This window comes from Elgaria multicarinata, chromosome 3 (assembly GCF_023053635.1).
Source record: "Elgaria multicarinata webbii isolate HBS135686 ecotype San Diego chromosome 3, rElgMul1.1.pri, whole genome shotgun sequence".
NCBI classification, from domain to species: Eukaryota; Metazoa; Chordata; class Lepidosauria; order Squamata; family Anguidae; genus Elgaria; species Elgaria multicarinata.
Window position 1 is genome coordinate 114,573,619 of NC_086173.1, and position 21,849 is coordinate 114,595,467.

At 39.3% G+C, this 21,849-nt stretch overlaps 1 protein-coding gene across 3 annotated transcripts in view; it reads right to left on the reverse strand.

Annotated features, from left to right (window-relative positions):
- Positions 1–21,849, reverse strand: part of ERC2 (ELKS/RAB6-interacting/CAST family member 2) — a 596,359-nt gene that overhangs the window by 330,301 nt on the left and 244,209 nt on the right. The window lies entirely within an intron of this gene.

A 21,849-nucleotide genomic window follows, 5' to 3' on the forward strand; every position in this document is an offset into this window, starting at 1 on the left:
CACACGTCCCATGATCTCAGGACGATCCTGAGACCATGGGAAGAATCTGATTTTCCCAGGGATTGTCCCTGTGCATCATTTGAAAGCACAGGGACTCGGCCATGACCAGCCCGAATTTTTGGGCTGGTATAGAAACAGCCATAGTCTAAGCATCTTACAGTAATAAGGCTTTTAAATAACCTAAGGCAGCCTTCCCCAATTTGGCACCTTCCAGATGCATTAGACTACAACTCTTCCTCATCTGCAGTCAGCATGGCCACTGACATGCTAGGTGGAGATAATGGGAGTTGTAGTCCAGCATCTAAGACTTGTGGTATCAGCAAATAAACATCCAACACTGGATCGCAATTAATGTCACTCCATGCACTGCAAAGTTGTTACTTTGCCTTCATAGGAAGACAAAACAATGTAGGTGATTAGAATGAGCAATTAGCATCTTTCAGTTAAACCTTTGCAGCACGTAAATCAAATTAGAGGACGAGACTTCAACTGCTGCTTCCTCTATCACTGCAACAATCTCGCAAGATGACATGGAGATGACAGCTGCCCTAAGGATATAGCTAGTACAAAGCCAGTATATGATTTGGTCATATGTAATCAACACACAACAGCAGGCTGTCTTAACAGGAAGACTCTTATGAATCAGGCTAAATACTTATAAAATAGTATAGCTCAGACAAATCACATTCTTGTATCACTCTTTACAGGAAGTCTGAGAACAATATCACTGGTGAGCTTTGAGTGAATATATTTCATGAACCTTATTCCATCCCAGTATTACCTAGATATGTAGGCGGTGAGACTTTGGAATTACATGCAGGTGAGTATTATAAATGGAATTTATTCATGCATGCCTGCATACAGGACTGCTATCCTATAGCACAATTCTATGGGGCCACAAAACAGCTGTCATTTATTCATTCATTCATTCATTCATTTTAAGCATTTTTATTTAAAGCGGCTTAAAAATATCAGTAGTAAAACTATATGCAGTTATGCCAGGAGAAGCTTGTGTTGCTACAGCTAAAAGAGCATCTTCTCCTTGAATAAATGCCCTTTAAAAGTTAGCGGGGAAATGCCAAACTCTCTGGTGATAAGGGACTGGTGATAGACTCCTTCCAAAACAACTGAAAGGGTCACCAGCAGCCCCACATTCCAAAAACGCTTGTGTTGCAGACTACAACAGACTTCTTGGAAGTGGCTGCAGCTGCACAGATGGCCACAATCGTTTCAGTCTTACACCGGATAATATCCCCATTATTGTGCTGTGAGATCTGTTTTGAACCAGATCACCTGAAGACATCTGATTTCGAGTCTATTTCTATCCACCACCACCACTCCAACTGAACTTAAGTGTGTGCGAGGCGGAATCCACTATCACAGAAAATTACTGTAGGCATTTATGTAGATGTGGAAGACAGCCAAGAGGTGACAAGCCAAGAGTCATTCTTTGAACTCACCCCCTAAGAATTAAGGTGAAGAGTTCTTAATGCGCAATGTCTTTTAGCTTTAATACTACTGTTTCCCTTTGGGAAAGCTAAATATATGCATCACCATGGCTCTGTGAGAAAGTGGAATGGCTGGCTCCCTTGTGGGAAAAGAGCTGTAAAGCAATGATTCTTCTCATGCGTGTATCTTTTATGGAAATACAGAATAAGTATAAAGCTTGTTGTCTTATACAGTATGTATACAATACTTCCAAATTGGACACTCACTAGTGTTCCTTCATTTCTACAGCACTAATAATGGTTCTAACAACTACCTCATGACACCCTGTGGAATACTAAAGCCACTGCACATTTAACATTCAGCAAACTATAATCTTAAATAAATGAGGACCAAACAACCAAAAGAAGAAGGAACTTGGGGGGAAACAACCAATACCCACCCACCCACCCACTCACACATACCCATGTAATTATTAGGAACTTGGATGAGGGATATATATATATATATATATATATATATATATATATATGAGAGACAACCTAAAATAAAGCACTTCTCCTTTCCTTCAGATACTTATCAGAATGTTAATGGGTTTACACTATTTCTTTTATCTTAAAAGCCATTTTTAAACATCACCCAAGCTTTCTCTAAGACAGCAGGTCTGCTTTCTTCAGAGGTAAAGAACATAGGCAGCAAATTATAGGCATCTTCATTGAATTACAAGTGCCTTCGAATATATCATTCTAAACACATCTTGAAGTTAGTAAGGAAAGGATGTTTCTGATGATATAAAACCCTGAGAGCTTTACAGCTGCAGGTTTGGCTGGGGACGGCAACAACTAAATGCAAATACTAACCCCCCCAAAACTAATACTCTTTCAATGCATATAATAGATGCTATCTCTTAAATCTATCTCCACCTTTCCATTCCATGATCAGGGTAAATTTGCCATTTTCACAGGTGGTTTTTAGAAATAAATTCATGAATATTATTATGAAACTAATAAATATTAATAAGAAAAAATGGGGAAGCTGTTTAATATCCCTGTGTCTCCCTTCATTGTTACTGTTTCAGTTATTTGTGCCATTTCCTATGGCCTAGGAAATGTTTTTTTGTTTTGGGAATGTCTTTTTTAAGGCTGCAGTTCTGTGTACATTTTTTGTGGGGGGAGGAATTGATTTCATTTATGCTTACTCCTAAATAAGTCTGTATAGGATTGAAGCCATACCCAAATAAAATATTTCTCTTACATTATCATGGCAATATTAATATTTAAATGAAATATTTTTGTTGACTTTTCTTCATTTTCCAATTAAGGGATATGACTATGACAATACTGACAAATAAAGAAACTATAAAATGACTAGTTTATAAGGTAGAAATATTACTTTATTATTTCTACGGATTTTTTTACACGTATATGCACTCATAAACAAATTTGGATTAATTTTTTGGTCAATGGATTTTTTAAAAAATTCTATAGCAAGATTTCTTTTTTCTTTTCTTTTCTTCAAAAAATACAATTTTTATATAATATTATATATTACCAGACACCAACAACATTTTGTGTTAAATTTGTTTCTACCTAGCATGCAGCTGACAAGATCAGACAAGATGAATATCATATGTGCTGTTAATGTGTAATCTCCACCTGCTTTGGCTGCAATGATATTGCACCATTACCTATTAAAAATGTCTTCACATAATCCTTTGGTATTTCAATAAATGGGTATAATCACAGCATTTAAAGCTGCCACTATATCTATTAAAAATCATTAAAACCTTTCACACGCAATCTTTTCAATTATGTGTCCTGTCAATAAACTTTTAAGTGCTAATCCTGTCACTTTTTTGGCGAATGTTTCTGGAATGCTTCTTAAATACTCAAAGGATTTAACTAAATCTCACCTGAAGACAAGCGTTATGATCCTACAGAAGCTTAAGTACTGAAACGAAATAACTTTCATTATCAAGTTTTAAAACAAAACAGTGTACTGGAAATTGCAAGTAATGATAAAATGGCACTGCCACCAATAATGGGAAGTAAGACAAAATTTGCCCCAAACTTTCTACAAAGTTTATGAAACCTTGATAAGATTAACTCAAGTCAATATTTTTAATATTGTTTCCATTCGTGCAATATTTTATATAACTGACCCAAGTTATGATTTAACCATTTTGATTCCACAATTGACTTTGTTTTAATTTGGCTTGATTCAACCCAATTTATAATTTCAGAAATTAGTATTAGATTATGCACGGAATTACGTACATTGGAATTAAGAGAATCCCAAACCTGCTACATAACAAATCAAAAGTAAAACCTGTAGAAAACTGGGCATTAATTTCTGAAACCCTTCCATTCCGCTTAGTAAAGAGAGCATATGCTTTCAAACTTTTCTCAGATTATACTGTAATGTAAACCAGTAAAGAACTAAGAGCGTCATCACACAACAGAAAATTGTGTTTGCTTACCATCGCTTCTCCACCTGTGTGTTTGTCCCTCATTACTTCCTCTTTTGAAAGAGGAAGTAAACATCTTGCACGTGGCCCATCCAGTGGGCCGTTTTGATCCCACTGCTTCTCCTGCACACAGCAGGAGAAAGCGGCAACTTCCAACTTTAAAAGTAAGTCAGACTTACTGGGACTTTTTTTTTGTGGCGCAAAGAAGGCTAGAAATGGTGGGATGTATGTGGGAGGCAGACAACGTTGTGAGAGGGACCTGTGAAAATCTGTGAGTGCCCAGCAATGAGCATGCAATAAAACACTTGTCTTATAGAGCTCTTAGATAGAAAGAAAGTACACATTTGTGTAGGATAAAATACATGCCATGTTGAGATCTAATATCATTTTTTCCTTCACCCAACGCTGGCCCTATTATTGGGCAAAATAAGGCGGTCACCTCATGCCACAGATGCTGTGAGGCAGCAGCAAGGTGCTAGAGGACAGAGTTGTGGGCTACGCCTTTGGTGGAAGATGTACCACTGTCAATGCTTTAGAAAGTTTCAACTACCAGTCGAGTTTACGTTTGTACAAGAAATGGGAGGGGGGCCCATCTTGTCCTTCGTCTCTGCCAGCAAAATGTTGTGGGTTGGCTCTGCCTCCTCCTCTTCCAGCAAACTATTTCTTTTGCAGAATGTGCATTTTCTGCTACATTCTTAGAATTGTAAGTCTTTCTACCAATGCTTATATCTTGGTATAGCTATCTGGCAATAACAATACTGACCTAACTTATGGAACTGTTGTAAGGATCACAATATACATGCTTATGATGTGCTCTGAACAGACAAAAATGCTAGAATCATAGAATCGTAGAGTTGGAAGGGGCCTATAAGGCCATCGAGTCCAACCCCCTGCTCAGTGCTGGAATCCACCTTAAAGCAACCCTGGCAGATGGCTGTCCAGTTGCCTCTTGAATGCCTCTAGTGTGGGAGAGATTACTACCTCCCTAAGTAATTGGTTCCATTGTAATATTGCTCTTACAGTCAGGAAGTTTTTTCTGATGTCCAGCCAGTATCTGGCTTCCTGTAACTTGAGATCCTGGCCCTCCTCTCTGTGACAACCTTTCAAGTATTTGAAGAATGCTATCATGTCTCCCCTCAGACTTCTCTTCTTAAGGCTAAACATGCCCAATTCTTTCAGTCTCTCTTCATAGGGTTTGTTTCCAGACCTCTGATAATCCTCTTTGCCCTCCTCTGAACCCCCTCCAGCTTGTCTGCATCCTTTTTGAAGTGTGGTGCCCAGAACTGGACACAGCTGTAAAGAATGACTGGAGGAGGCTAAAACATACTTATGTTCAAGGAAGCCATGTCACATTTTGAGTCCTCAACCAGATCCTATATAAACCCCAAAGATGGACTGGAGACGATCAATCTCCTCTCTAATCCACCCCTCAGAGGCCTTAGATAGACCTAAGGTTTATCCCAGGATCGTCCCGGGGTCGTCCCTGCCTGCTCCCAGGATATCCTGTGTATCATTTACATGAACAGGGATTACCCTGGGATGATCCCAAGATAAACCTTAGGTCTAGCTAAGGCCCAAATTACCCTCACCCCAGGCAATCAGTACCCCTGATCACTCCTTAGCCCCTTTCCAGCCCCCTGCACCAGGCACAAATATGGTCACCAGCCCCAGGAATAACTATTTCTCAAAGGGTGACCCACACAGTTATCTTGGCTTTTATGAAAGGTGTGAAGACGTAGCTTTTTAAAATTGTTTTTAATGTCTTCGTTTTTATTGTGTTAAGGTTTTATTGTTTTCAATTGCTGTATTCCACCTTGATGGCTTTTTAGCAGACAAGGGGGTATATAAATGTTAATAATAACTAAAATAATAAGATATAACTCTTATGCTCCCGACCCAGAGGCTATCATGCACTGCAGCAACAGGGCTGCCCACAAAGCATATTTGCCTGCAGCCATTAATCAAAAGCTGAGCATGTCAGAGCTGAGACAGCATATTTGTTTGGAGGAGAAGGTGGAATACATTTGGCCCCCTAACCATGTGATCAATGTTGCCAAAGCTAACCATCTGATAAAGGCTGTGGACACAGTTCTTTGTACAGCAAAGGAAACCAGGCATGCAGTATGTGGTAACCCAAGAGAAGGAGCTGTACACACACCATCTTCTTGACCTATTCAATCTTGATCAGACAGTGGATGGCTGCTTGCATGCATTTATCTGCCTTCATCCAAACCAGGATGAAGGCTTTAGTTGACAGTGAATGCCATGTGCAAACATTTATTTATTATTAGATTTATATCCTGCCTCTTTTCCTCTTGCAAGGAACCCAAGGCAATTTACATGGTCCTCCTCCTCCTCTCCATTTTACCCTCACAACAACCCTCTGAGGTATGTTAGGCGGAGTCCATGACTGGTCCAAAGTCACCCAGTGTGCTTCATGCCTGAGTGGGAACTTGAACCCAGGGCTCCCAAGTCCCAGTGCAACACTATAACCACTATACCATACTGGCTCTCAATAAACCACACTTAGAAATACCTACTCTCCTATTTACTTGCAGTGAAGAATTAGCTGATGGCAAATCTGGGAGGTTGGAAAAATAATGCACCAACACTTCCTTTTCATTTTCCAGGGAGGCTAGGCTGGCTCCCTCTGTGCTACAGTTTCAGAGGCAGGCAAAAACTTTTTTGTTTCAGCAGGCTTTTGGAACTATACTGAACCTGTGTTAATGTATTGGATCCCCCCTTTTTAACCTGTTACAGTTTTTAATTTGTTAACATGTTTTTAATTTTACTGTAGGTTTAATTCTATTTTAACTTTTGTAATTTATATTTATATGTTTTAATTGTACATGTTTTAATCTTGTAAACCACCTTGAGTCCCAGGACTGGGAGAAAGGTGGGATATAAATAATAATAATAATAATAATAACAACAACAACAACAACTACTACTACTACTACTACTACTCTGGGAAATACTTAGGGCATGCACTCTTACTTCAGTAGAGAGGTTTATAGTAGATGACATTTAGGTTGTGTCCCGTTCAACAATTTCAGGTGTTTAATCAGTTGTTTTCCATAAGCATGTGACATACTAACTTTTGAACACAGCGTAATTTTTAAAGAAAAAATGTGTTTAATTAATATAGATTTATGTTCTGGCCACTATAACACACTGAAAAAAATGTAACAGCCTGATAGACAGGATAGGAAACAGATTTTGTGAGCCACCACTGATCTGCAGCCAAAAACATTTTTCAGAATTATATGCGGTCATCAAATGTCAAGATAGTCAGAAATGAATTTAAAATATTACATTAACAGACTTTTGGTAACAATTTAAAGACTTGATCCAATAAGAGAAAAACTCTAAGCTATTTTCCCAGTCCAGGATCATGTTCCATGATTAAACACCATGGCTTTAATTAACAAAATGTTTTCCTTGTGTACATTGTGTACATTATTTACTGCAACAACATCACATCTTAGTCTAATGATCTTGGCAAACACAATGGTCCTAGCATGTATTTCACACAGTAACAAAAGCATTTTAAATAATAATGGCTTCATAGGGATATTAAGTGTATGCTTTTAAATCTATTATTGTTATTCAATATTTGTTTGGCCCCAAGAGTGTGTTCAGTGATACATGGGACACAGAAGTAACATGGGTATTGCTCACTTGATTTAACACATAGATGAATGTTTGATACGAGAAAGACAGCAGAAAGATGGATGAAGAAAAGCCCAAGTTACCAAATCATTAGAAACAAACAAGTAGCATAGAGTCCAGAACAGATACTTCTATGAGGCCAGGAAAGACATCATGGAACAAAAAGTATTTTGAGGAAGGACTTAAAAGGAAGGAATAGCTAGTAAGTAGCTTGAAGGGGAAAGAGTGGGAAGGCCATTCAATGGAGAAGAAGGCACAATGGTGAAAGGAGGGCAAGGGAAACAAAACGTGAGTTTGAAATATACAAGGCACAGAAGCAGGAGAGAAAAGAACAAGGGATTTGAAAGAGCAAGATGTGAACATCCTGTAAGAAGTAAATACAATAAATTTTTGATACTTAACAAAAACAGCATTATGTTTATCAAGAGTCATAGTATTTCTAATGCCTGAAAATTAGCATTTCTAAGAAGTAGCAACTTGAACTGTACACAGTATTCCAAGTGTGGCTGCACTGTATAGTCATTAAAATATTGGCAGGGTTTCCCCACCCCCCACCCCCTTACCTAATTATCTATAGCAGCAGTTTTCCTTTTTCCCAACACTATCCACAGGGGTTGACATTTGCATTGAGCTCTCCTCTACAATCCCAAGATCTCTTTTGTGGTCACTCATCACCAGCTCAGACCTCCTCACTGCATATCTGAAGGCAGTATTTCTTGCTCCAGTGTGCATCACTTTACACTTACTTATACCGAACTACACCTACCATTTTGCTTTACCTTTGACCCTATTTAGAAAGTTTCTTTGAGAGCTTCTTGCAATTCAATTTACTGTTTACCACCCTGATTAACTGAGTCTTATTTGCAAACCTGACCACTGACTGAGTTGTAGTGCACTCATTCATGAATGTTTTCCTTGTATATTTAAACATAGCCATGCAGAATACTTCCAATTCAGTTTTGAACCAATTATGATTATATAATATGCTATGGTGGAGAATGCCTATTCTCCTAATTTTCATCATGCCTAAAGTTGCAGGATGAGGTTGTGTCTTTATCTTTTTCTCCATCAGTGAAGGTGTCCTAAAAATAATCTCAACGCTATGCTTTTCCACTGTACTTGCAAAGCCAATTGGATCCTTCTTATGCCAACCACCCAGACTATCAAATAAGCATGAATATAACTGGGCTAAATACACCACTGTCTTGGACCTTTCCCATCATGGGCTGAACTTGCCTTTTTTCATATGCTTAGACGACAGTGCCAACCAATGGTAAAAACACTGCATGCTCTGGGAATCACATGAATCAATCTTCATTTTTATGGTTGTCTGGGCTGCTTTCTCACCTCCATTTAGCCATATTTAATGGAAATCCCACTTGGAATGATAATTTTGCATACTGGATAAGTATTATTTATTATTTATTTATCTAAAATATTTGTAGTTCTGCCTTTCAGAGCAGGAGCCAATTTCAAAGTGACATAGAATAAAATTCATATAATAAAAACCAATTTGGTAATAAAAAGAGCAAATGTTCAAAAACAACAACAATGACAACAACAAACACCAGCATCAGGCAAAACGTACAACACAATTGCAGCTATAGACCAGAATAGTCTGATAAAATGTAATCATGGGAAGACAAGTAAACAAGTAAGTCTTTGGGGCTTTCCTAAAAGCGTGCAATGAAGGGGTCTCACATACCACTGATGGCACATCATTCTAGAGGTGTGGGCCCACTGCAGGAAAGGCCTTCTCCCAGCTAACTGCTCTCAAAGGTGAGCAAGTGAGAAGAGCCTCTGTTGCTGATCTTAAGGTACAGGCAGACTTATATGAGTAATGATGGTTCTTCAAGTACTTTGGTTCCAAACCATTTAAGTCTTTAAAGGTCAAACCCAGGACTTTAAATTGGTCTTGGAAACACACTGGTAACCAGTGCAGGTGTTGCAGTATAGGCATTATATGTTCTAATCCAGTGGTTCCCAATTGGTGGTCCGCAGACCCCAGGGGGTTTGCGTAACCCACCCAGGAGGTCCGTGGCACCATTCACCTATTAGCTCTGCAAGGTCTGCATTTTAATAAAAGAAAATACGACGTCTCACGCGCTCTGTTTGCTTCGACGGTGATGTCATGCGCGAAAGCACCTGTGTGATTTAGCGACTAGCTTCAGAGATTATTTCCCTGCACCTAATCCTGAAAACTCATGGAGAAGGAAGGGTTTTGAATGTAGTGATGTACAACTAACAACTTTATCTGTGGAAGAGCAAGATGCACTTGTTGACGTGACTTGTGATGGTTCATTGAAATCATTTTTTCAAAGAATATAGACTGGAACAATTCTGAGTGAAGGTTTTTCCTGATTATAAGAAGTTAGGTGAAAAAGCTTTGAAACATCTAGTTCCCTTTTGTTCCACATATCTTTGTGAACAAATATTTTCGACATTTTGTTATATGAAGAACAAGCATAGAAATCGGCTCGATGTTGATCCAGGTTTGAGATCAAAAGTAGGAAATACTGAACCGGATGTGGAAGGGATTGTTCGGGACAAAAAGAGGCATGATTTCTCCCATCACATTTAGGTTTAGTAGCTGCTAGACATGGTTCAGTTGTAAATTAGACGTTAGTAAAATTAAATTCGTCTTTATATTCCTAACTAAAACACTGTCATTTTTGCGTGGTAATATCACAAATATCACAAATTTTATGGTCTGTTTTTTAGTATCCCTAAAATCCTTTGCTTATTAGGGGCTACACTTTATTTTCTCCAAAAAAAAAAAAAAATGCTTTGCACAGGTAACTACCATAGAGATAACAACATTTTCAAAAGTAGGGGGTCCATGGCTTGGCATTTGAAAAACAAGGGGTCTACAGTACTTAGCTAATTGGGAACCACTGATCTAATCGCCTCACCAACAACAGCCGTCCTGGCGTGAGGGGTATCTTAGCCCTATAGTTCGCCACGGTCTCATCTCCAACGACGAACGAGGATATTTCAAGTTCGGTTTCAGAGGTCTTTGTGGGTGGTTTGTCCATTTTGGCCTTTTTTGGCTCTGTAGCCCCAAAGTGCCTTCTCCCACAGGATAGAGCGAAGTCTGTCTGCTCTATTTTTGCGCGTCTGCTTTGTGAACGCCATACAATGGTGGCACGATTGTACTTTGTGGCTTTCTCCCAAACAAAGCACACACAATGAATGCCCGTCTGTCGGCGGGAGTTTAGCCCCACAGGACACGCATTTACGAAAAGGGGCCTTCACTGCCATTCGCCTCAGCTGAAGCGTTGAAAAATTACTATATCTACTGAATTTATTTTTATTTTTTTTTAGGTGAAAAAAAGGGGAAGAATAAGTGGAAAAAAGATAGAGAAAAGGTAAGTATACTTAAGTTTAAGTAGAAGAAGCAGTAATAGAAATTAGTTTTTTTCTTTGGAGGTAAAGAAACTAGCGTCTAGCACGATGGCAGACGGAAAAAAACTGAGGTAAGGGCGGGAACCCATGGAACATGCGCAGTAGCATGGGGGAGGGGTTCCCGCCCAAAAGCGTGTCGCTTAGCTATTGGAGGTTCCGATCTAGGTCTCAGCGCAGGCGCAGAGCCCATATGTGTGATGCATAGAGACCACGATGAAGAAGAAGAATAATAACAACAACAACAACAACAGCAGCAGCAGCAGCAGCAGCACTTGGGTGGCCACATTCTGCCCCTGCTGAAGTTTCCAGACTAGGCAGCCCCACACTTAGCACATTACAGTCCAGCCTGGATGTCACTAGTGCATGGGTAACCAAGGCATGGTCTGTCCTATTCAGACAGGGTGTACCAACCTAGGTTAGTGAAACATACTCCTGGACACCACAACCATTTTTATTTATTTATTTATTTATTTATTTATATAGCACCATCAGTGTACATGGTGCTGTACAGAGTAAAACAATAAAATAGCAAAACCCTGCTGCATAGGCTTACATTCCATCTGGGCAGAGTTGAGGAAGACTCCCAGACTACACACTTGGTCTTTTAAAGGGAATGCAACCCCGTCTAAGACCAGTTGTAAACTCCTATCCGCAATAGTTTCCCAATTCACCTTATCTCCAACATCAGATCCCTAACTAATAGGAGTACTCCAGTTAATATTCATTATTTAACATGTACCCATGCTACCCACCAAAGATGAAGTATTTGCCATGTAATTGCCATGCTGGATCTAAAAAACGACTCCAAAGTAGATAAGGTGATTTGTAAGTCTATATTTTATTGGTAATAGAGTGTACAAATGTTCCAGGCTTCTGCAAAAATTTGTACACATTCACTAACAGATGCTATTCCAATGAAAGGTATCAACTTACCTACTTTGTCCTAATGAAAGTGAAGCAGCCAAGCCAAATAAGGAATTCATACCAGAAGCTTCACTGTTAAATAAGAGCAAGCCAACTAAACCATAGCAATTACTGGATAAATGTAGCAACTGTTGGTAGTGTTAACTCTGGCATATGAGGTGTGACACACGTAGAATGTTCCTTTTCTGGAGGCACCAGTTCCTAAGAACAAGAGACTTGTTGAGTTGTTCTAAAGGCCTTCCCCCCGCCTTTTTTCTTTTACTTCTCCAGTCAACCAAAATCACCAAGCACAGCTAAGAGATCAAAGACAATCAATTTGAACAAAGCGAAGGCAAGTCAGATCTTTATCAAGAGGAGTCAGTTGCGGCAAAAAGGCATACCTATTTTTACTTATTTTAAGCCAAATTTTCAAAGGGAACTCACGAGACAGGAAATTAATAAGACATACCACACTCAGTCTGCTCTGTTGGGGGTAAATTTATATTTATTTAACCCTCCACCAAGAAATTCACAGCTCAAAAGTGTAAATTGAACAAGGACCTAATAAAAGTCTGAACAGTGTTTATAACATCAGACAGAGATACGGTATAATTGGATGCTGATGTGTTTGTTGTCTCCACACATATTTCCATTACTAAAAGTTTCCAGTAGGAGGAAAACTATAGTAAAACAGTCATTACCTACAGTGAGACTAATAAATATACTTTACTGGAAAGCAACTACTGCATATTGCCTAAACAGGAATAATCATTTACATTCCACTGAGAATGAAGTGGCAATAGTAGTAACACAGGTGAAACATTTTGCCTGTTGATCTGCCTCCAAATGCCAGCAAGTGATTATGTCATCCCAATTACATTACATTTGTAACCTGCCCCTTCTCTGAGGAGCTCAGAAAACTATATGCAGGGTTAACACTTTTTTTCTCTTGCCACAACTTAATCTGTGTTGTAGGCTAGGCTGAGAGATCACCCAAGGTGGGCTTCAGGGCTAGGAGGAAAGGGATCCTCTATCTTTAAGAGTTGTATTGAAAAGGGAATTTCTGCAAGTGTCATTTGTACACATGCAGCACCTGGCGAAATTCCCTCTTCATCACAACAGTTAAAGCTGCAGGAGCCCTGCCTAGCATGACGAGATACAAAAGAGAGAAGGATCCAGCAGCTTTAACTGTTGTGATGAAGAGGGAATTTCACCAGGTGCTGCATGCATACAGATGACACCTACTGAAATTTCCTTTTCTGCACAACTGTTAAAGATACAGGAGCCCTGTTCTCCTTTCCATATGGTCAGCCCATTCAGGGCTGAGTAGAAATTTCAACCCATATTTCACCAATTCTCTAGAATACTAGAGTATATCTCGATACATATATCTCAATCCAGATTGCAGGAGTAGGGTGGAAGCTTTAACCTTGCCCCCATCCCAGCGATGTTGAGTAGGTTCACTGTCCTAGCCCAGAAATACTGTTAATGATCACTGGAAGGAGGGAGTTTTAGTTCCAAACTTCTGGAAGGCCCAGGTTGTGCATCAAACCACATCTGTCTCTGCTTAAAGATGCATTCTACCACAACTATACTGCTGTGTAAAAAATGTTTGAACAACTCCCATGAACAAATGGGTGATGTCACTATGATGCTGAAGAGTCACCATGAGGAAAATGTCACCACTAAGAACAATAGTGGATCCATTTTAGTCACTTATTCCCTAGATAGGTTTTGTCTGTAAACTACCAGTATAGAAGTGCTGGATGACGCTCATCATTTATATTTGCTAAATGATATGTCACTCAGAGGAAATAAGCTAACAAAGATGTTAAACATTATTCTATTATTAAAAGCAGAAATACAATTTTCATGACTATTCAGATAAAAATAATTGAGAGATATACATTCTTCTTGTCTAAGGAATGTTGGAAAAGAAAGCATGAAACCTGCAAACAATCAGTCTCTGAAATATATTATTGGTAAGTTCTCTTGGAGAAGATGCAATACTTTTTATTGCACACAACAGTATCATTTCACATACAAAAATACAAGAAGGAAGGAAGGAAGATTGGTTCACCACAGTTTTGTGTATAACCTGACCCTGAACCACATATACTGTACTAGCAGTGACTCTGAACCACAAGTTCAGAAGCAATAGTAGATATGTCTATGGCTTTTATTTACCATGTTTGCATGGATCCCTTTCAGTTTGTGCAATCTGAAGACTTGATAAGATTCTTGGAGTGCTTGACCTATGCACTTCCTGACTGCCTTTCGTCGCGGTGCCTGATTTGCCCAATGCGGGTCCTGCCGCTAAGACTCACAGGAAGTGAAGTCTGGGCAAGCCAGACCATAGTGGATTGTGCAATCGGTACCTGTAGGTAGGCCATGAGGGAGCCTGCTGGCCGGCTGACTAATGCTTAGCTCGGTTGTTGCCATTGGCAACAGGCCCTGAACTGTGCCCTCCTTCCCTCCTGCTCCCAATGGTGCCTAGCAGCCGAAGCAGCTGGCCGCAGGCGCTCTCCCTTCAGGCCCAGGAGGACGAGCCACTACCAAATCATGGACACCAAAGCTTGATAAGCCTTCCCTCCCACTCAAGGCATGCTGGGAGTTGTAGGCATAAGCCTAAGTCCCTGAATAACGTGTTAATCGTTGAACACCATTTGAGGTGTGACTGAACGGCAGGGTAAGAAACATTATAAATAATTAAATGAGTTAATATTAATTAATACCCATCATTACCCAATCTGTACATTTTTGAACAACTGGAACAACCAGAAAGAGCACATGACAATAGTTCTCCGTGAAACGAACTAGTTCAGATTGCAAGTGAAGGATCATAAAGATGAATGTTGTCCTATGAAAGAACTTGCTGTCTATGGAAAGCTAGCACATCCAGGGGGAGGCAAAGTCAGAATCTTTCTACTCTCATGCATGAGCTTTCCATGTACAGGGAATCTTTTTATATAGGTGAATATTCAAGCCTAGCATTTCTGAAAGTAGTGTAGTCTTGGAAGAGAAGGGCTAAAACTAGAGATGTAAAATTTCCAGAAATTTTGAAGCCATGGGGGAAAGGGGTTTTTTTTTCTGGGGTGGGGGGACGGATGGAAATTTTCAGGAAAATTGAAATAATGCAATATTAGCACTTTTTACAGATTGAAAGTCACTTTGTAACTTTAGGAACATAAAATGTAATTATGTCCAAGTTGGTTTGGCATAAAATTATTACATTTGGTATATTAAAAGTTATTACAAACTGAATTTACTTTTTTAAATTATTTTTTACCTTTTTGGTAACAAATAGAGCTACAACCTCCTGAACTGTTAGAACACTTGAACTGAAAGGAACCTCTTTGGTTTTGCCAGTTTATGAGAAGCAGGCAAAAAATAATTTAAAAAAACAACAACAGAGGAAACCATCAACATTAGTAACAAAGAAAATTATTTATGTCTCTGCTAGTCCTCCACAGTGTCAAGCAGACATAAAGCACCCATTCCCATAAAAAGAACTGAGAAAAAGTGGGGACCAAGATTCAATGAACATGCATGAAATTTAATCAGACTCATTTTCTGAGCTATAGCTATCACTATCAGTTTCAGTCTCTGATTCAGTGGCAGTGCCCCCTAGAGGAAGAAATGCATCTTGCTCTTGCATTTGAGAGTTGTAGTCTCAATTTGCAACCTAGGACTTGCTTGTCCTTGGTGCTTAGAAATTGTAATAATCTAATACTGTACATAGTTTTTAGAAATCATTTGGAGAAGTAAATATCTGAACACCTTGTCTTAAACATTTTATTCTTCATGCTAAATAAAACATCCCATAATCCAAATCATTTTTTCCATTTTTTTGGAAAAAAAACAAAAAAGGCTTCAGAAAAAAACGGAGAAAAACAATTTCCCCCCTAATTTTTCTGGATTTTTTCCAGGCCTTCACATCTCTAATAAAATACATTTATATCTGCTTGTATACATTCCCTTCATATCTTATCATTTAATAATTATTTTCCTCTAATGCCAATTTATAAAAATGTACAATGATGTCCACTTATTATTTACAGCAAAGTCTACTAAGGACAGATTCTACCTGTTAGACAGTGAATACGAGAGAGAGAGAGAGAGAGAGAGAGAGAGAGAGAGAGAGAGAGAGAGAGAGAGTCAGAGTCAGAGTCTCCCTATACATGCCTGCCCAAGACTTGAGATCTGTTGGAGGCAGATGGTGGGATATGGGAGAGAACTTTCTCTGTTGTGCCACCCCGGCTGTGGAATGCCCTCCCCTTGGAGGCCCAACTGGTGCCAATGCTGTTTTTATCTTTGGTAAACCACCCAGAGAGTTTCGGCTATGGGGCGGTATATAAATGTAATAAAATAAATAAATAAACACTGACTTTATTCTGGCGCCAAGACATGGCTTTTAAACTTTGGTAAACCACCCAGAGAGTTTCGGCTATGGGGTGGTATATAAATGTAATAAAATAAATAAATAAACGCTGACTTTATTCTGGCGCCAAGACATGGCTTTTAAACAAAGCCCTTGATAGCTAAATTAACCAAGCTTGCACATTGTTTTAACTGTTTACTGCTTTTAAATTCTATACTGGTTTTAGCTTGATTAATGGTTTGATTTGTTTTTAGCTGTGAATATTCATTTTTTTATTTTGTTGGTTTAATTTGTTTTTAGCTGTGAATATTTATTGCTTTATATTGTTGTATAATTTTATCTGTACGCCTGAGATCCTAGTGACATAGGGCAGGATACAAATGTTTTAATAAATAAAATAAAATGTGTTATATCTATTACAGAAACACGCCTGACTACTGATTGCACTCAGAGCAATGAGGAAAGACCTGGAAAGAATGCCAGGGAGGGAGCTGCCCTCAAGCTAACTGACATTTTTACAAGGTTGTTAAAGCTGCTCTGGGGCAGACAGTGTCAAGAGAGAAGAAGGGAGTCCAAGGAAGAAAAGCTCTTGTTCTGGGGACCCGGCTTCTGTTGCCAGACTTCAGATGAGGAAGAGCAGGAGCATAACACAAAAATGAACTGCTATGAGGAAGCCGGCCAAAAGAGGCCCATACTGATAACATCATTGTGTATCTGGGAATACTCATCCTTTGCTCCCATCCCACTCCTAACCACCTTTATCTGGACACGAGTCTTCTTTGCTATCTATGGAGCTTACTCCCTAGTAAATGTGCTTAGGGTTGTAGCCAAATAGGAAAAGCCTTACTGTTCCACCTAAAATGTTGGCGGTTTTATGTTTATTATGGTAATATCAAAAAATAAATCCTTTCTAAGTGTAGAAGGACACTCCCAAAGAATGTAATACAATAGCTGTGCCAAATAAAAATATGAACATGGCTACAGTTGCAGTGGAGACATGAAAAATGATGCATTCTCCAGCTTTCAGGTTGAGTGGAGGACAGCCAAGAACTATTTTCCTCAACTGTCAGAATCAAATTGGGAAAAATGGGACGTCTGTATACAACCAAACTCACTTTGATCTTAGAACTAAATCTGATTAAGTATTTAAATTAGATTCAGGTGCATGAAAAGGAAGTGATTAAGTTTCAGTTTCTCTTCTGAAGATGGGCTTTTTCTTCTCTCCAGTATTCAAACATACCATCTCCAGTTCTGCAACCACATATACATATTAACTGGGCAATAAGAAAATTATCAAAGCAATCTGACTAAACTGGACTACAAGTTCTGTCTACATCTGGCAACCATAATGTAAAGAAAGGAATATACAGATAATAAAAGACTCTCATTTATCATTACAACAAAACTGTTAAAATACGTATTCTTCTCAAGTCTTTGTAACATTCAGCCTTTGGGAAATAATTACTATACTGAGATCTGAAGTGCAATGCTTTTCTAAGAATGATTAAAAGAAAGAAAAACCACTAGGTAAATAGAGACTTTAGTTGGAATACAAAAGTGAGTTGAATGCATGATTCCTAAGGAGACAGTGTGGTGGAATGTGTGGTGGAATGGCTAAAGTGTTGGACTGGGAGTTGGGAGATCCGGGTTCAAGTCCCCACTCAGCCATGGAAATCCACTGGGTGACTTTGAGCTAGTCACAGACTCTCAGCTCAGCCTACCTCACAGGGTGGTTGTTGTGAGGATAAAATAGAGAGGAAGAGGATTATGTCCGCCGCCTTGGGTTTCTTGGAGGAAAAAAGGCAGGATATATGCAATAATCAATAAAAAATAAAATAACAATATTAATAAATGGGGTACTATGATCTATGGAGGAGACCTTTACCCATGTCCCGCTGATATTCATTTGGGTGGGATAGGTGCAAAGGCCTTCTCTGAGGCTGTACCCAAGATTTTGAGCTCTGCTCAGTGACGTTTGCTTTCACAAATAATTTGAGCGAAAATGTGGCACAAAGGGACTGTAGAGGTAAGTTATCCATCTATATAAACCCCAGCACTCACAATATTGGCACAAACCTGCTAGGGTAAAATGTGGCAGCCAGGATTAAGATTGACAAAACAGTGACTGATGGGATACAGGATTTGCCCCACTCATCATGCTGCTGTAGCTGTTAGGGCATTGTGCCCAGAGAGCCCCTGATAGTCAACTACATATTTAGGTCTAAAGGGGCACATATTCTACTTCATATTCTGACTTGTTAAAATGATCCTTTGGGGCATATTCCATTCTAGCCACCATGTTTAGCCATAAGACCCATCTCTTATACAGTACATTTCCCCCTGAAAGAAATATATTGATATAAGCCATTACATTTTGTTCTCATTCCCTGGCACCTTGAGTTTAAGGATCTCTAGTAACTGATACACTGGAGAGCGGCTACAGTAATTAATTGGGTGGCACATTTTCTAGAATACACTACAGTATATGATAAAACAATTTCTCAGCATGAATCAGATCAAAACTGTATTTAAAGGCAGCTGAATTAGTTTGGACAATCTAAAATGCCAAAATGTCTATTTCCAGGAAACGTCACTGGTAGCATGAGATTCTGATGTTTGAGAAGTGAGATAGTTATGACATATCATATAATATGTTGCAGTCAAGAAACCTTAAATTACATATGATTTTATATTAGCTAGGTTCCAAATCATTAACAAAATTGTATCATTCCACAACTGAATAATTAATTTCAGATTAAAATTGCTATTGCTACCCTGAAAGGATGTTCAATGATGGGGCAATCTGCCATTAAAACTATTCCTGCCTTGGCAAGTTAGATAACTACATCAAACATGCAATTTGTCTTGACCTGTGTCTTGTCATGTTTGTTCCTCTAATAACCCAAAACTACTCTTGCAACTACAAAGTGAGGAGAGATGTTTTCAGCAATCAGCCACATATTTAACATGCCCACAGTTATGAAGGCGAATCTGGGTGCTGTTCATTGCTGCGCTGAATATTCACCAATTTCAACACTTACTTTGAAAGTAGCAAATTGCAGGAACTGTCGAAAAAAATCAAGTCTCTTTTCTATTCTCTCAAATACAAAACTAGTTAAGTAAGCCCTAGCTTCATTTAAGTAAGTCCTAGCTTCATTACTATGATTTTTCTTACTACTGCTATCCTCTTCTTACAGTGTTCTTGCTTCTTACAGCATTCACTTTAAGAGCCCAGAGAATTCTAAAATTACTACCGTTAGCTCAGATCCCATGTTCATTTCCATTATGATGATGCCATCAAGAGATGATTTAACATTTCTAATTTCATGAGGATATTTTTTATGAATGCATCACAGCTGGAATTTCTCACATCAGACTAGAGTTAGTTCACACGTTACAAAATTTGTACAAGGAAACAGCTCAACGATCTTCAAACCCAAGTTAACATTGCTCCTAATTGTTCAGCAGTTTAATCCAGGTTTAAGAGCTACATACCATTGTGGCATATAATTTAGAATACTTCTAAACCTCAAAGCAAAACCATGCTAGTATCTGGGCCACATGTTTTTGATTTTAATGTGAGCAGGACAGTAACACCAAGCATACACAGCTCAGTCCTTGCACACTAACATTACATTATAACTATGGTTTTATGACATCTACTGCAAGCTCTAATTGGCTTGTAAGTTAGGGCAGTATGTCATATACCACTTCATTAGTTATGAGCCTCTAGCTGTTAAATATGGGAACTATAATAATTTTACATGGAAAGCTTTGTAGGTGAAAGTGAGTACTATTTTAATCCCTTTTTATTATCACATTCCTATCCTCTACAAAACAAAACAAAAATCTGCCTACAGCTATTTCCACAAGTTACTTATGTTCAAAAAAATCCAAGAGAACATCCTCTGCATTCAGTAATTCTCACATATATACATAGGGCATGTCTAGACCAGTGTTTATCTCAGGGATCATCCCAGGATCATCCCTGTGCATCCACATGACGCACAGGGGATCCCAGGAGCAGGGAGGGATGATCCCCAGGATAACTGAGAGCACTTGTAGCCTGATTTTTCCCGTATTCTCAGGATCATCCCAAGACTGCGGGAGATGTGTGGATGCCTGTCCCGGCGTCATCCTGCCTCCTCGCGAGTAAACACGAAGAGCTGGGAACCAGGCATGGTGCACAGAGCTCTTCAGGCACTCCATGCCCATCAGGGGTGGGGGGAGCAGGTTTGTTTGTTTTTCAACTTACTTTTTCATTGAAGTGCACATGCACTCATCTTCTGTAAAAATAGAAAAGAAAAAGAAAATGGCAGGTGCGACATCCCTCCTTCCTCCCGGGATGTTGTGCTCCCATGTGGACAAAGGGGAGGATCTTGCAAGCAGAATATTGTGAGATCCTTCCCCCCTCCCTCCCCTGGTCTAGACATGCCCATATACATTTCAGTACTTCTTCTGGCCAACGAGGCTATTCAGAGAGCCCACCTGCTCTCTGGATGGCCCTGAAAGGACTCTCAGGGCTAGCTATAGGATGGGTGGCTTATTTGGAGAGCCCTACTGATTGCTGTCCATGTGTAGCATTTGTCATAATGGGCCAGAGGGCAAGCAGGGTTCCCTAGGTAGCAGATCTCTAAAGCCCCATCAGCTCCGCTCTGCTACTATAGCAAATGAGAGAGCAGCCAGCAGGGCTCTCCCTGGAGTACCTGCCCAGCGGCACCTGCAGGGGGAGAGCATTTATCTTGAAAAGAACAGATGATTGTCAACTCATTGAACAGACATTTGCTAGCATGCTAACTCATCTGTGTACAGATACATCATTTTGAGGAAAACAATAACTCACCCTCACATGGAGATATTTTGGAATTGATAAGTACACTAAAATATTTTAGTGTACTTATTAGTGTATTCTGAAATATTTATTCAAAGTTGTCTTAGGATCCTGTTTGGTCTTGCACCAATCAAGAAGATAGCTCCCTGAAACCTATTCGTTATAAATACTCCAAATGCATCAAATGGCAAGTAAAAGGCTGCCCTGTTTTTTTGCTTTTGGGACATTTGACTAAAAGTGCATAAAAAGGATTTCGCAATGCAGGAACAGAATATAGGAATAAGAAATATACACATTATTAATTTCCACAACGCCTAAAAATAGTGAACAAAATTTATATCATACTAGCTGATATACTCAGCGTTGTTCAGGCCCCCTAGGAGGTATGTCTGCAAGCTAATCATGTTAAAGTAGTAGGCCAGTGCTGTGAGGTAACTTTAAAAAGAATTAAATTCTTCTCTTTTTCTCTCTGTCTTGTCACCCCCAATGAAGGCCTCTTAAGGGTGAAGGCTGTTCACTTGCTACCCCCAGATTCTGAAAAAAAACCAGTGATATCAGGATGGAATGCCTTTGAGCATGTTTGGCCCCTTAAAGTCACACTGTTATGATTTTTAAACCATGCCGAGGTGGGAGGAGGCACTGCAAATGGACGCAGCCGATTTATGTGAGTTGTTTCCTTTTATGTGGAATTGGGTTGAGTGCGCGAGACCAACCTTAGGAGTTGGGTTTATGAAAGACATGCAG